Source organism: Corapipo altera, unplaced genomic scaffold, assembly GCF_003945725.1.
Source record: "Corapipo altera isolate COAL_440 unplaced genomic scaffold, ASM394572v1 2b, whole genome shotgun sequence".
Lineage (NCBI taxonomy): Eukaryota > Metazoa > Chordata > Aves > Passeriformes > Pipridae > Corapipo > Corapipo altera.
This window is the reverse complement of record NW_020884874.1, coordinates 13487960-13504839: the sequence shown is the minus strand read 5'-3', so window position 1 is coordinate 13504839 and position 16880 is coordinate 13487960. Positions and strand designations below refer to the sequence as shown.

Below are 16880 nucleotides of genomic sequence, written 5' to 3'. Positions count from 1 at the left end.
CACAAGCCTGGTCGTGCCATTTGTGTTCTTCCCTGACATACAGAAAGTCTTGCAATCTGTAATTCTTTGTGTCTGTGCCCCAGAAAAGGTTGCAGAATAATATAGTTTACACATACCTCAGTGTTTACATAACTATAGACATAGCCGTGGGTTTCCTAAAGTCTTTCTATTGGCATAACTGCAGCTGTTTGCACTGGAGATTAGGGGACTTGCTAGCTGAAAAAGGGTAGACTTGGAAATGGGATCAAGCCCACAGCTACACAAAGAACATTTCTTGTGGAAAAATTTGAGATTTAGGGAAGAAATGTGAGACAAAAGAACAATTAATTTATTTCAAAAAATAGAGTCTTCAGAATTGTCATGGTTTGAGATAGCCCCAAAATCTAATTCCCTAGCTCCATCCCCCCTCCCACATCTCAACCTAATGTGAGATGGGTTTTTTTCCAGACAAAACACAACCAGACTCAGAATGGGGGAAAGGGAATATATATTACAATGACTGTACAAATAAATACTTATACTATAACACATTATACATACACACGATCACAACTATCTCTACCATGACATATAGTATTTACAATGGATCAGATCTCTTCTCCCCTCCAAATAAAAGTCCAGGAGGGAAAGAAGGACAGATCCCTTCCAGTCTCTCAGGGCAGCAGCCTCTTCTAAGGCAGCAGGTTCTCCTCATCTCATGCATGCAGCAGTAACTGGATTGTTGTAGCTGGATCTCTGTTCAAAACACACAAGGCGGTCTCCAGGCCCCTCGGCCCGTCGTCTCCAAAACGAGGGTCTTTCTCTTCCGTGGACTGCGTAGCAGGGACAAGCTCACGTCACCACGTCATACCACGAAGCTCAGGGGTCTTCGTGGCAGTCCCTTTCCTCAGGGGATTCAAATTCCCCTTTGCAGAGCTCTGTGCTCTGTCTCAAGGCTGCTGGCTTAGCAGCAGCAGCGAGGGGGGCCAAGGTCAACCCCCCCGCATTCCTTCTCCGTCCCGGTCCAGCTTCCCAGGACGCCTTTGAGCTTATCAGCTCCTCTCTGCAAGTGCTGTAGCACTCCAAGGCTCTTTCAAGCAAGAGTCCATCATCTTCCTCCTTCCAGGAGGTCTCAAGGAGTTTGGGGGTTTGGTACAGTTCCTACCCCCAGAACTCCGAAGTTCTGCTGCAGGCTCTCTTCTCCTCAACTCTCCTTCCAGGAGTCTTCTCTGCGGTGCTGCATGTCTCTGTTGCTCCGTCTTATCTCTTCTGGCTCTCTGCCACCGCTTCTCAGGTCAGTGCCAGTTTGGCTGCTGCTTTCTCCGGCCACTGCCCAGCTTGAAGAAAACATCTCCCAGCTCACAACTACAGGTACCTAGCCCAGTTGTATGCTGTTCTAGGTCCCTGTCCTGTAGCCCCCATCTGGGGCTGGGGGGCCCCAGAGGCCCCGAGGGGCTCTGGGCCCCTTTCCTCGTGGCTCCTACAACAACATGGCTACTTCTTCTACCAACCAAACTACAACCCCTTCTCTTCCGGTGCTTGTGATGTGTTTACATTTCTGCAGGAGCGCTAATTGGGCAGAGCTTCAAAACTTCCAGGGGTCTCCACCCCTGGGGGTTACCACTTTTTCAGCCTCTGGGGGAAAACAAGGTTCAAACCACTACAAGAATTTACAAAATTTGCTCATGGGCAGCTGGTAAGCCAGAAATGAAAATTGACAGGATCTGTCAAGTAAGTTGCTGGGGAAGCTCAGTCCCTGCCTGCTCTGCTCCTCAGCCATCAGCCTGCCTGGAAGGGACTTGTCAAATACAACTTTCTGTCCAGAGCAAGTGAATTTGATGTGTTTCATGCTTGTGTATGTTTGTGTGGTTGTTTGGTTTTGGTGAGTTGAGGGAGAGCTGTTTTTAAACATGGACAAGTGGATTTTTGACAGGGAACTTCACCACCAGCTCTATTCCACCAGACATTCTGTAGCTTGATGATTTGACCTGGATATTATTTCTTTTAAGTTATGATGATTTGGATGTTTTGTTTTCCCTTTTGCCACATAATTGTGCTTATCTTTGAGGTATTTCTTAGAAACAGCTGTAGCAAACTTGCTAGACTATTTTCATAGGACAGTTTGGGTTGGAAGGAACCTTAAAGATTGTCTAGTTCCAGACCCCTAAAGTTTCAGCTTCAGGCTGAACAGTCCAAAACAGTTTGAAGGAGTGTGAAGACTTTGTCTCTTCTGTATTGTGGTTTTATGTACATTAAATACTTTGACTGATTTCCTTAGGGGAACTTGAAATACAAGTGAAGAATCAACAGAGCTAATCTGAGAGACTTGCATGGTTTTACTTACCTGCCTGGAAAAAGCAGGAGAATTAAAAGAAAGGAGTAGTGTGTGCTGGAAAATAGGTCCCATCCACAGTCTTTCCTTTCTCCAAGCTTGCAGGTCCGTTAACTCAGTAGCTGGAAGGGACAGAAATTTCTGGTAGTTGTTTGAATGCATTGTATTATGGAGGAGCATCCCACTCTATGTTTTTTATGGTACCTTATGTGTTTGTGTGGCACCATACATGCTGAGAAACTGTAAGTTTAGATGGCAGTGAAAAGCTAAAATTTTTGCCCGTTGTGGGAGCTGGGGTTGTTTAGCCTGGAGAAAAGGAGACTCAGGGGGAGACCTTGTTGCTTTCTGCAACTGACTGAAAGGAGGTTGTAGTGAAGTGAGAGTTGGTCTCTTCCCTAGCTAACAAGCAATAGGACAAGAGGAAGTGGCATGAGTTGTGCCATGGGAGGTTTAGATTGGATATTAGGAAAAATTTCTCCACAAAAAGGGTTGTCAAACACTGGAACAGGCTGCCTAGGGAAGTGGTTGAGTCACTATCCCTGGAGGTATTTAAAAGACACGTAGATGTGGTGCTTAAGGACGTGTTTTATTGGTGACCTTGGCAGTGCTGAGTTAATGGTTGGACTCAATGACCTTAGAGGTTTTTTCCAACCTAAACAATTCTATGATTCTATAATAAGTCTTTACTGGGTGCATGGGGTGGAAGGTGTTTCCTGACAACACTACAGTGCTCGAAAGTCATCATGCCATTAGTTGTGTTACAGAAATGCAAACTGAAATTATGTTCCATTTGTTCCATTTTACAATGTGAAAACTGTAAGGCATTTGAAGTACTTTCTGTTAACAGCTTAGAAAATGCAGTATGAGGTTTGGACCACTATGACCATCTGCTCTCTCACATCCTTCAGTATCCTGTTAGGTTGTAACTGTATCTTCTGGCAAGGATTCTTGAGTGTTTGCCTTTTCAGTAACAAACCTAATGTTTTCATGCTTCATTTTCTCCTTTTGTCTTTTACAAAGATGTTCAGGAGCAACCCTTACTTTTTGTATGGCTTTATTTTTATCTTGTTCTCTTTTTACCCATTTACAAATAAACAGAGCTATTTTTTCAGCCTTTCCATTGACAAAAATATTTTCGTGCCTCTTAATTGAATCCTTTCTTTTTCTTCTGTATCCTCTACTACCAGGAGGTGTTTGGAACAGACCACTAGTATCCCTCATGGCTGTTTTTATCTCATAAAGGTTTTATAGTTTTCCATTCATTTTCCTGTACAACTGAGCGTCTGATTCCTTTTGCCTGTCATGAAAACATGAGCACAGATATTCTCCGTAAACCTGTGACAGCTGTTCTAAAATTCACATGGAGCTGATGAACTATTAACAATATTATAATTTTCTATATCATTTATAATTGCTTCTTGCTGAGGAACATTTGGATACAGAAGAAAAATATTATATAAAGAGCTAATATGCTGTATATAGCATTGGAAGAGATACTACCTCAGGGTTAAATTAATTTTTGTAAATAAGAGCAGATTTGTATAGCTTTTAAAGTTTGTTATTAAACTGTATCCTTCTACAAAAGGATTCATGGCATAGGTGTACTTTTCAGTACAAAGACATCATTTCCAAGCTGTCATCCTTACTCCAGCTTGACTGAAGGAAATTATGGATACCAGTAGGTATCTGTTGGGCACAGGGGAAGTGTGTTACTACTTTTTTTGCAGATATGTTTATGTGAACTGGAAAGCTAATTTACAAATCCAGTCACTGCTCTGTAACATGTGGCAGTGGAATTAAGCAAAAGGTGTAAGGTCCAAGTGTCTTATAGTTGGGGAACTTGACCAGCACTGATTGTGTCGGGATCCACAGGCTGGGTAATCTAATAAATGTTTCAAGTGAAAAACACAAATGCCACCCAAAGAATGGTAATGTTTAGACTTAGAATATCAGTTTCAAATGCTGTGATAAAATTGCTGAAGGAAAATAACTGATACAAATTTTCTGTTGTGGTGCTTATTTCACTCTTTGCACAGGGAGATGTGATGACTAATTTACAAGAAATTTTCACCTCAGAAAATTTACTGCAATGTGTGGCCCATGTTTCCTGGAGATAATTTGAGGGCTGCAGGAATAAATATTTCTTAAAGTATTTCTTTCTGAAATCAAGTACAGACCCGGGAAAGCTGTTGGAACAATTGTGATCGAGATAAGTAGATGTAAATGTGAAATGGGCAGAAATCATGAATTTGTAGATGTATTTTATTCAATACAGAAAATACCTTGAAATTTCTGAAGGGTGGGGAAAGGCTTTAACAACTCACAGTTCTCATCCAGAATGTTTTAAATGGCCACTGTCTTGGGCTGAAATTTGAGTTGTGTCCTTTTTGTTGTTCGTGAGAAGCAAGTCAATTTACTGGCCCTGTAAAATGTAGGTAAATATGTGCAATCCATACTGAATTCAGCTGGATTGCAGGATAACTTGGTTTGTGAGTGTGAGAAGGTCCTTGATCTGGCCCTACCTCAGCATGTTCAGCACCAAGGTCAGACAGGGCTGCTGAGGTCTGTGCCCCCTCAGTGCTGGAATCCCCCAGGACGGAGCTGGTACAGTTTCCCTGGGTGCACACTTCTGCCTCCTTGGCCCCAGGGGAAAGCTATTTCCTTGTGCACCACCTGAACCTCTCTGGTTTGCTCTAGCTGATGCTCCTTGTGTCTGTCTGTCTTTCTTCTCGACCACCTTCCCACAGGTACCAGGGACTGCTGTTGGCACCCCTGGAGCCATCTCCCCTCAGACTGAGCCAGCCCGTACCTCGACCTCTCCTCATGGCACAACTGCTCCAGCCATGTCCAGCTTGGGCTGCACCTCCCAATGGACTCATGTCAGTTTATTGATACCTTTTCTGTACTGGGAGGCCCAGAACTGGATGCAGCATCAAGATGTGCTTTCATGAGCACTGAAAGAAAGCAGGAGGGTAATCTCATCCTGTAATGGATGAGCTGTGTCCTGTCCTTCTGCCCAGGCAGGCATGGGCGCAGCTCCCTGCAGCAGAATCCTAGTGCAGCAGAATCCAGAGCTACTTCCCAATCTGCACCATCACCAGGGGTTATGGACTTTGCATTTCTCCCCACTAAATGTCATGAAGTTCCTTTTGGCCTGTTCTCAAGCCTGTTTTGGCCTCTGCAAATGACAGCCCTGACTCCCAGATGTGATTTCCTTTCCCCACCCCAAAATGGTGTCACTTACAAATTTGATAATGGTACATCACATCCTCTAGGTTTTACCATCTTTTAATAAAGATGTTAAAAGAGAGGGACATGAGGGAAAAGGTCCCAAATTAGTATTGCCTGCTTTTGACCACTGGTTTTCAGCTGCTGGGAAACAATGCCATCCTTTTGTTCTAATTCCAGGCTATTAGGCTGAAGATACTTCTCTGAGGATAGTGTTAATGATGCAGACTTAGCCCTTGATCCATGCAGCAACTGTGCATCTGATTAATCTATGTAGATACTGTTCAATGAACAGGCTGTCTGACTTCTGAAAGTCCAGTTTCACCATGGCTGCAGTAATGAGCTTTAGCAGTGGAGTACTTCAGCATCTTTAGCTGGATGCTGGAGAGAGGAGAAGGGAATGGAAAGGAAGAACTCATTTGGGGCAGGTGAAGAGGAGAAAAATTCTTACAGCTGACAATCAGTGACACATGGATAAGGATTTGATATGATCTGGTCTGGTCTGGGCTTTTGTCAAAAGCTGATGGCATGAGGATGAGTAAAGTATTTATTGCCAGTACCTTGCATTTTGGAAAGCTCAAAGTGCCCTGCACTTGGTGAATTCAGGGACCACATCAAGTACTAGTAAGTTTCTCATTAACTGAGAAACTCTAATAGTTTTTATAGCTGGTTTGTGTTTTTACTTACTATTGTTAGCCATTCAATTAGGTTGGTAATGGTCCCAAATCTACTAATAATGCATGGCTCACTGTTTAATTTTCTTCCTTAAGAAAAAAAGCTACAAAAGAAAAAAAAAAAAAGAGAGAGCGAAAGAAGATAAGGACTTGCTTCAATCAAATGCAATGAAATAAAAGAAAATACAATTAAAGAAAAATTTCTCTTAGGAAGTACATATGAAATTTTGCCTTTCAGAGCTAGTCTGGCATTTCTATCACAACTAAAACTTCTTACCATCAAGGATACTGTCTTGTCACTCCCAATTCTCTGGTAGGGAAACAAGATTGTGGGAGGAATGTAGACTCATTCTGCAAGGGGGAGAAACTTCTGGAGGGTTGTTACTTTTTTATTTGTTGTTCCTCTTTGGTTTTTGTCTTAAAGACATCCTGGATATGCCTGGATATACTGATACTTTCCATTTAACAGGGTGGCCAAAACTCTGTTACTTACTGACTTTAACAATAGAGTAAAATTTAGAAACATGTAAGCGAGACTGAGGTTCAAAATGTATGAAAGTAAACAGGTTCTTTAAATCCATCTTACTTCATTTTTGTGGATTTTAATTGTGCTCTGAAACAGCAGCTTGAATCACCTTGATGTTAATCACTTCATGTGGCTGTGTCGTACTGCATAACGCTGTGCTTATTTTTCTGTTTACGTTACCCTGCTGAGATTGGGAACTTCACTGGCCACATGACTATGGAGTGCCAGGTACCTAACAAACAAGCAGGAGATACAGTCTATGCCATGAATAATTTATAATCTAATTAGAAGCAAACCTTATCAAATAACTTTTTAAAGATCAGTAGGAAAAAAATAGAGAACAAAAGCATGATTGTATCATGCAGTTGCAGGAGCCTAACTGTTCACAAGGTTCAGCTTGGGAGTTTTTGGAAACTGTAGCAAGTCATAAGTAACCAAGGGAAAAAAATTACACTGAGTGGGATGAGTCTATGTATACCACTATTCTTCATAAGAGTAGTAATTCCATGAATTGTTTTCTTTTTTCTTTCCCTTTTTATGATGTTAGTCAAACTGTGCATGATCTTCCGAGACTGCTAGTAATTCTGCTTAAGATCAAAGAAATACATTATTTTCTTGTACAACACTTTAGTGCTTTTCTGTTTTAAGTGAAAATGTTTCAGCTTTCTTTCTGATTATTGTCAGTAATGAACAATGACTTCAGTTCTTCCACATTACCTTATGATGTGATATGTTTCTCTTTTGATGGATGTTTTAGTAACAGAAAACATCTGTGTGATTTGGTTCTTTAAAAATTAGGTAACAGTGACTCTCCTCAGGAAAAGAAAACAGAACATTGGAGCATCACTGATTTGTCCATCACAGAGACTAAAAGGGTGCATTTGACTTTTTTGTTAAGTGTTTGAAGAAGACAACTAGGGAGAAATGCAGTAGTTTTGAGTGACAGGCTGTATGCTTCATTTTTTTTCTGAAATGCAGATCTTGGTAACAGTTGCTAAGTTGTAAGATAGAGGCTCTATAGCTCGTTCTTTAGACTGCTCGTTTGTTTGTAACTGGATGAGTTGGACGGTTCATTTAAGATTTCCATCTTGTGTGTGTATGTATAAAGGCATAAACGGCAACTAAGTTGAAATAGAACATCTTCAACATTAATGTAATCTATGCTCAATTTCATAATGCTACACTTCAGTGCTATATTTTTTTTTCTTTTTCTACCGGTGTAGTTACTGAGAATGTGTAGTTAGTTCGCCCACTAGTAACTGAGAGTTGGAGGACAAAGCAGTTCAACAATATCTTAATTGATGATTTCAAGGCAGATGTTTTCAGGAAAAAATATTTAAATGCCTACAGAACATACTCAAATCCTAGCTCACCTGGGAGGGGAAATAAAAAATAATAATTAAAAAAAATTATCCAAACCCCTCAGTTTTATAAGGAAATAGTGTTTGCTTGCATGTCTATTTTGTTTACTTTGGGTGAAAGACAACTGGAGTTGAGTGAATGAATCTAAAACTGAGCTAAAACTGATCTACTCTGGATGGTTCAAGGTAGCATTAATGCTGTTTTATTAGATTTGTAACTATATGGGCAAGATTTTTGAACCACCTTTTTTTCTCTTCCTCTGAAATTGGTGATTTCATTTGGCTGAAATTAGCCAGACCTTTGGTTATGGAAATTGCAAGGACGGTGCTCTTTGTGGGAACGGTTGTACACTGGTTTTGCCTTCATAGTTTTTGATTAGTCAAGGAATGGATCTCAGACAGGATGCTTCTGTGCTTCATGAAATAATTTGCTTTTTTTGTGTCTGTAGCGGTGAGATGGCCAGGGAAGAAACAGGCTGTAGATATGGGCTTGTACTGTATGATACCAATACTTGAAGTATGCATATGAACTCTAGTCTTCCTTCAAGTTCCTCTGCCTTATTGCACTGTGACTTCTATTAAAATGAACCATTCAATAATTAAAACACTATAGCCCAGCTCTCAGAAACTAATAGTAAAACATTCTGGTATCTCCAGTTTTTCAGTAAAATCATAGCTTTAGCAGTACGTTACTCTTTAACAAAGAGAGGTATGCCTGACAAATGAGTAAAACATAGCTTGTTATCAGGTTTGGTGTGTCATACAATCATTTTCAAATGAGCTAATTTTTTTTTTCAGTGCATATCAAAACATAAGAGCTGCTGTTCTTAATAGTTATTTCTTACATGAAATAACTTTTTTCTTGTTTACTTATGCATTAAATAAAATATGCAGTAATAGAATAAGTGTAGAAAATACCTTACCTGCAAATTTCCTGTTCTCCTTAGTTACCTTTTAATTAAATTCTTGTTACAGAATTAATAGGATAATTGATTCCTTTCAAAATAAGTAACAGAATGAAGCACTGTGCAACGTCTGTCCCTGGTTAACAAATGATGCCCAGAACAGCATATGATGAATATTAGTTGAATAGTTCAATACACTACTAAAGAGGCTTACAAGCTACTGTGAGGAATAGAAATATAAGAATAGAAGCTTATCTGTAACTTAACACATGAGGGAATAATACTTAGCATTTCTGTCAGGCTTTCCATTTGAAGAGTTTGAAGTGCTTTGCAATACAAATGACAAATTAATCCTCAGAATAGGCCTTAATGTTTTTATTTTCCCTCTTACTTCCTTTTTTATATGGAGATATTGGATTTTTTATTTTAATTTGTTTTTGCAGGCAAGAAGTGAATTAGTGTGTGGCAGTTCCCTACACTATGGGCAGCACTGTTGGATGAACTTGTGAGTTGTTAAGAGTTCTTCGTTCCTTTCACAATGAACAGTGAAGCAGTGAGCGCCTAAATGTTCCCAAAACCGCTCTCTGCTGCTTAGTGGAAAACACAACTGGGAATCCTTGTTGCTGGCCCATTAACTAATACTAAATACTCCTTTGCAGCTTTTCTTGGCTAAGTGGAAGTCCCATCAGGAAGCACTCACAGGACCTCCTCCAGGCTTCTGAGCATGGTTATCATCCACCTGCTAAGTTATTAACAGTGTCACTTTGGCAGTGACTGTTAAACAAACACTGACAGTGTGTAGCTTGCTTTTAACTTGGGATGATGCTGTGTTAGGAAATGAGATTATAAACACAAAAAATCTGTCAAACTCCTGATCTGCAATAAGTGTCCTACTGACAGATAGGAAGTTGTTATATAAATGAAAGTTCATAGTGACAGGATTTATTTTATGTGTCTTTAAGGTGAAAAACAGATTTCTATTGCCAGTAGAGAAAGCGAGTCTGTCATTTTTATCTTCGTCTGTCAGATTCAAGGGAGAAAAGTAAATAGTATCTACTGAGATGAACCTTCTTTGTACATTTGAGATTGTTTTTTCAGCTTTGTTTCTGGAATAAGAAACAGTAACAGAAAATAAAGAGTTTAAAATTCATACAACTATAATTGCTAATTTTTAGCTTGAAAATAAAGTCTAGGCACAATGTTACCTACAGAAAACATGATCTGAATATAAACCAGTTTTAACTAGTTTTCTAGTGAATCTTGGTCTTCAGTCAAGAAGTTTGAATTTTTGTTTTATGGAAAGATGCTTAAAACAAATGTTCTCAGCGGGCCAGTATGACAGTAGACAGTGTAACTGAAAAAGCCAAAACCAGACATGTATAACTGTTAGTCATATCTATGTGTCTGCTTAGATAAGGTTATGAACTAATTAGTGAAGAAGTAACTTCAGTAGAACACCCTACATCTTTACCTAGAATTTCCAATATAGAGCCAGTCTGAGCAGAGTAAAAAGCTCTGAATACTGATAAAAATTACCTTAAAAAATAAATCAAGGCAGTTATAAGTGATCAAAACACTTTGATATGGAAAAGATATAAATTACATTTAGAACTACAAGAAAAGATTGAAATAAAAGGTTTAAAATACTACCAAAGCAATAATAGTGAATATTGACAAAAGTAACAAAGATCATGCTCGGAAACAAGGGGAATTGTCAAATTATTTTGCAATGTAGTTGTGCTTACTAATCCTAGAATAAGTGTCATGTATTGAGATACAGAGAAAAATTAACCTATTACTTCATGTTCTCAAGATGCATATTATTCAAGACAAGATCAATAAACTCAGTTAATAACTTGTATTTCTTTAAAGTGCAGTGTTACATTAAATACCATTGTAAAGATGATGAAACACAAATGTAATACTTTTGATAACTAAAGAAACACAGGCTGTGTATTGCCAAAAATTATTCACTGTTATAATCAGTAGATTCAGTAAGAGCATATTAAACAGAGCGCTTGAATATACAGCATAGCTTTATGAAAACTGATAGTGAATCAGCTGAAGGAGATCCTGCAGTTTTTCACAGAGTAATCCTAATTGGTGGCAGTACATTCAAAGGTACATTTACTAATAATAGATTTCTGAAATATGAGGGTTTTTTAGCTGTACTGCAATTTGGCTGGTACTTGAGGGCTCTGAAAACAGTTGAGAATAGGACTTTTGATGGGGTTTGGGCAGGATGACTTCGAGTCCCTTCTAGCCTCAACCCTTCTGTGACTCTGATTCACTGAGTCTCAGATAGCTTGTTGGTTAACAGTAATGGGAACAGAATGTGAGAATGTAAGGCTTTCTAAAGCTTGAGTTTTTGCTAACAGTTAATGTAATATTGACATCAGAGCAAAGAAACCAGCTGGGGGTTTTGTTGTGATCACAAACTTCCTGCACTGAGGATACTATGAGACACTGTGTTGGATTCACCTGGACCAACAGCTAAGCAACCACACAGCTGTTGGCCCAGGGCTGCAGAAGAGAACAGGAAGAATGAAAGTGAGAAAACTGGTAGGTCAGGATAAAGCCCATTTATTAGGTGAAGGAAGGAAGGGGCAGGGCCAAGTGATGCAAAGGCAATGACTCACAACCTCCCACAAGCAAACTGATGCCCAGTCTCTGAGAACAGCCACCTTGGAAAGGCCCTCCTTCTTCCTCTGCCCCAGTTTTTTTGGTGAACATGGCATTAATGTGGTAGGGAATAACCCTTTGACCAGCTGGGGTCAGCTGTCCCATCTGTATCCCCTCTCAAGCTCATAGCCTATCCCTCCATCCTACTTCTTGGAGAGAGTAGAAAAGGGGCAGAAGTTAGAAAAAGAGAAAGCCTTGTTGTTGTACAAGTACTGTTCAGCAATAGCCAAAACATTGCTGTGTTACTAATGTTATTTCAGGCACAAATTCAAAAGCACAAATTCAAAACACCATAGGGGCTCTTCTGATGGATGCTAACTCCATCACAACCAGACCAAGTACAGTCATCAGCCATGCAAGTTGAATTGTACAGGAGGAAAGTTTAAGTTGAACATCTATAGAAGTTTCTTACTAATTCTAGGGACTTCCTTAATTTCCCTTGCTGACTGTGAGAGAATGACATTTTAGTTGTAGCAGCAAGGAGAGAAGAAGCAGGGAGACTAGACTAAGTGAACATGTAGTTCTGGTAAGGAGTTTAAAAGTTGAGAATAAGTTAAATGTGTAAAAAGATCCATTTAAGCTGAGAAAGAAAAGATTATTTAATCTAGCAGTGAGAGTTTAATAGATAAACTGTTACATTTTAGTCAGAGGTTTATTTTGGTTTTTGGGGGTGTTTGTTTTTTATTGACTTGACTCTTTATTTTTTGAACTTTCAGTACCTTAGTCTTCTGCCTTCCTCCTTTGTCTTGGCAACATTTAAATGGCTCTGTTGAAGGTCAGGGTGGTACTATTTCATGCAGTGAATTATTTTTTTTCCTTTAATATCCCAGTTCTAGAAGGTACTTTAATTCTTTTCCTAATGTCCTCTTTGACATCTCCCCCACTTGCATGTAACTGCTAAAAATAAACCTTATTATTTTCATTCCACCTGGTACTGCAGCAGTTTACATCTAAATACCACTATTACTGTGCTGATTCAACATTGCTGTTGTTTTTTGGCAACATTTTGTGCCTGAAGTCATGAGTATTCCTTTTTGAATAGAACTATATTTTGCAGATTTCAAGTGACTTACGTGTCCTCTGTAGACGGTGCATTAAGAGTGCTTTGAAAGGTGGCAGCAACTAAAATGCCAGTGAATTGGAGTGCATTATCATCATCTTTTAGTTGTCCAACATTACAGCTGTCGAAAAGGTCTTTTTTTTTGCTTCTGGAGAAAAAATTGCTGGGTTTTGAATTTTACTTTTTTATTTTAATTTCAGTGTTTTGAGAAGGATTTTAAAATTATATTTCAAAATGCTTCCTTTAGAGGTAAAGAATACAGAGGTCATTTTGTGTATAATGTCAGACCTTCTCCTTTTTCTTCTGAGTGACTTAGCTGATAGCAATTACAATAGCACAATTCATTATTCTCCAGGAGAGGTAGGTTAGTGTTTTGGTATTTTCTGACTTCATAAGTAAAACTCAGTGCCCCATTTCTTTCTGAAGATGGAAAAGCAGTCAGCTTACTAGTGAAACAGTGCTAGCTAGTCAAACCTTCCACTACCACATCTGACTGTGAGGGACCTGAGATAGAACTCCATCAGAAAGAGACTTCACTAACGTCGGCATATGGCTTCCCAGTGAGGTGTCAGGCTCTTCTAGAGTTTGAGGTTCAGTGAACAGTGTCCAGTTCAGGTCTTCCCAGTTCAGGAAAGACAAGGAATTACTGGAGAACGTCTAGCAAAGGGCTATGAAGATGATTAGAGAACTGGAGCATCTCCCTTATGAGGAAAGGCTAGGGGAGCTGGGCCTGTTTATCCTGAAGGAGAGACAACTGAGATGGGATTTTATCATTACATACAAGTATCTTAAGGGCTGATGTCAAGAGGATGGAACCTGACTCTTCCGTGGTGCCAGGCAATGGGCAAAAACTGAAAAATAGGGAGTTCCATCTCAATGTCAGGAAAAGCATCTCTACTGTGAGAGTGTCAGAGCACTGGAACAAAGCTGCTGGTTGTGGATTCTCCTTCTCTGGAGATATTCAAAACTTACCCAGACAGAATCCTGTGCAACCTGCTCTGCGTGAACCTGCCCTAACAGAGGGGATTAGACTAGTTGATTTCCAGATGATTTCTCTCTTCCAATCCCAACCATTCTGTGACTGTTAACATATCTTAGTAAAACTAGAAGGACTGGGGGACACCTCTATGCAAATGTAACTCTGCCTATTAACATCCTGGAAGGCTAATACAGAATTATTTGAAAGCAGTCAGGTGAAATAATTTTATTAGTTATACTGTGGAGGAGTTTGAGATTATCTGGAATCATCTAGTCAAAAGCTCTTAGACTCTCCCTCATTGGGAATTTCTCTTTTTAACAGGATTGGTAATTTTGTATTCTCAGTAACTGATCTTTATTTAGAAATTTCAGGTGATCAACAGTACTTATACAAGTAGTCAGAGGTGTGATCAGAAGGGCCCTTGTGAATTAAAAAAAAATAAATCTGGAGATAATGATTTGTGGATGTCTCATGCAAACAGAAGGGGGGAGACTGCAAAGATAGATAGATTTATCCAAAAAACTGTTAAAATTAATTCCCTAAGTACCAGTGCTAGGAGTTTTGCCTAAGCAAAGAATTATCAGGGGGCTGGGTCTATGAAAATTACTCCTCAATATTTTAGAACTTTTTCATTCTTACATAGAAAATAAAATTATTAACAAATAGGAAGTTAATATAGTGGGAAACTTAATATAGTTTTGTAATTTACAGAGGAGGGAAAGCATGTAGATTATTTCTGATGTATTGAATTCTTGAAATTGAGACTTCTTGATAGGTTAGATGCCCAAACTCACTTGTGCAGAAGGCAGTGTTGATTGAGGTAGGGTTTTTTGGCTCTCATATCTAGGGGCTATTTGCTCAGCAAGTAACACAATAACACTAAGTCTTTTATTTAAATAGCCATTCGCTTTTTTGTCTAGTTGGAATGACTCGTTCTTTTGAAACGCTAGAGGGCTCACTGACTACTTTTGGAGCTGCATTTTGCTTTCATTGTATGCCCATAAACCTCCAAATATCTAAAACTAGTATGTTCTAAAGGTGGATTTTCTTAGGAGTAAATTTACTTACTAACTTTGGTGGTTTTGTCTAAATCTAGGCTTTCTGGAAGAGTTCTTAAAAAACTCTTTGATTAGCCAAAAGAAATGAATTGGATCTCTTGCTCAGTAGATTCTGGTGGGGGTTTTCCTACTGGAATATTTCCTAACTTTTTTTTTTCTTTTGTGGGGGAGGGGATGGGTAGTTTGGGGGGTTTGTTTGGTTTTTTTGGGGGGTTTGTTGGTTTGTTTGTGGTTTGTTTTGGAGGTTTTTTTAATTACTGTGGGTTGGGGGTTTTTTCTGTCTGCTTGGCTTTCTGGATTCAACAATTATTATTAAACAATTATACCTGAGTAGTTACAAAATGAGAGGACATTTTGGAAAAAAAACCCAAATCAGTTGTTCACTAGCACACAATAATAAGTATTATTAGAGGGTTGTGTCTACTGTCTTCCTGTCTTATTACCTAGGGGTTTCTATTACCAAATCACACATGCATTTAAGATACGATATGATTGACACATCAATCCATTGGGAAAAACTAAAGGCAACTGAGTGCATATAAGACATCTTGTGGCATCATACACTTCGTGACTGTTGTGGCTAGACTGAACTGGGTCTGGAGCTGTTCCTGCCTTTCCCTCTTGGTAACTCTGATACTCGGGAAAATCTGACTTGAGGATCAGATGGGACAAAAACGATCCTCAGAACAAAAATTTCACTTGCAAACGTTTCTGTTTCCTGAACTGACTTGGTATGGAAATACCAAGTGAGCACTGCATTTCTTATGCAAGAAAAGGAGCATGGATGTGCTAGGTGAAAAAGGACAGAAAAGGGGAAGGATCACTGCAGTACTGTCTTGAGCAATTTTAATTCTGTTATAATACTGCATCATTAGACACTTTGATTCAGGCCACTTAATTACAAGTTTAGTTTTAAAAAGGCCCTTTTGTGTGGTGTCCCTGATTGAGATTAAACAAATGAAAAGATTCTGACATGATTTCATGAGAAAATAAGCTTCTACAAAGCACAGGATTTAGCCTACTGAAATCTTTGAGAATTTAAAGCTGAGCTTGGAGGTCTAGCACATGATGGCAGGGCAGAATAAGTCTTTGTCATATAATAGACAAAATTACCAGAAAATTTCAATTGGTAAAATAGAAAATATGCTGTGGACAAATGGTTGGTTTCATGTAGTCTTGATTCTTGTAGCCAGGAATTGGGAATGCCTCACAGAAACAAAGTCTACCACTTGGCTGCCTATTATCAGTTCTGCATTGGGACAAAAAGCCCCATCCTTTGAGAGCTCCTAAGCCATTCTGCAATGAAGTCAAGCAATGGACACTGCTCCTGCCGTCTAGCGTCTTGGTGCCATCCATGGCCTGAGACCATTTCCTTGGGCCTCTTGGTGCCTTTCAGCTGAGATCTGACACCAGGCTAACTTCTGGTTGAAAATGTTCGTGCATTAAATGCAGTTGCCAATTTTTGCGTTTGTAACACTGGGTCTGTAAGGGCTGTAGCATAGATTAACATAGATGAATTTTCCTGCAGGATAGATGTGCATTTATGATTCCATAAATAGCAAAGAAATGTTTATTCTCGTAAGTATAGCAGTACTCTAGAAAATCTGTTGTCATCTATTATAGTATGGCTTAATGCAGATTTTTAATTGACATAATTTCTCTGTGATTTGAGCAAAGGAAAGAGGAAAGGAGAAAGTGCAGGATTACTATTATCAGCATGTCCCAAGGCTGCTGCTTTTAAATTTAGGATTATAACTGTTACTTAACAGAATTATCCTTGACACACATGGCCTCAAGAAGAGGTCTGAAAGCAAGGGCAGAGCAGTGTTGTCTGCTGACAGCCTGAAGCAGTATTTTTGAAAAGGTCTGAAATTGTCACTTTTTGTCTAGAAGATGACCTCTGGCATTCCCAACACTGCTCTGCCTTGTGGAAGAGGGGAAGAGGGACAAAAAGGAGGCAAAATCTTTTTTTTTCTGTTATGCAAAATCAGGCTGCTTGTGGTGCTGCTTCTTTAAAGAAGACTCTTCCTGGGCAGGTGTTAAGGGTGGTGGTTGGTAATGGGAGCTGTTAGACCCACTGGAGTGGCAGTGGTTCT

General features: G+C 39.3%; 1 protein-coding gene across 3 annotated transcripts in view; it reads left to right on the top strand.

Annotated features, from left to right (window-relative positions):
* Positions 1-16880, top strand: part of MAN1A1 (mannosidase alpha class 1A member 1) — a 148380-nt gene that overhangs the window by 20167 nt on the left and 111333 nt on the right. The window contains exons 1-2 of one of the 3 annotated variants that reach the window (XM_027634312.1): positions 16379-16390; positions 16582-16586. The exons of 1 other annotated variant lie outside the window; for it this stretch is intronic. The gene's annotated coding sequence lies outside the window, so the exon portion shown is untranslated. Of the gene's footprint in view, positions 1-9491; positions 9511-16378; positions 16391-16581; positions 16587-16880 lie in introns of those variants that run through there. One more of the 3 variants, XM_027634311.1, reaches the window with a different exon arrangement.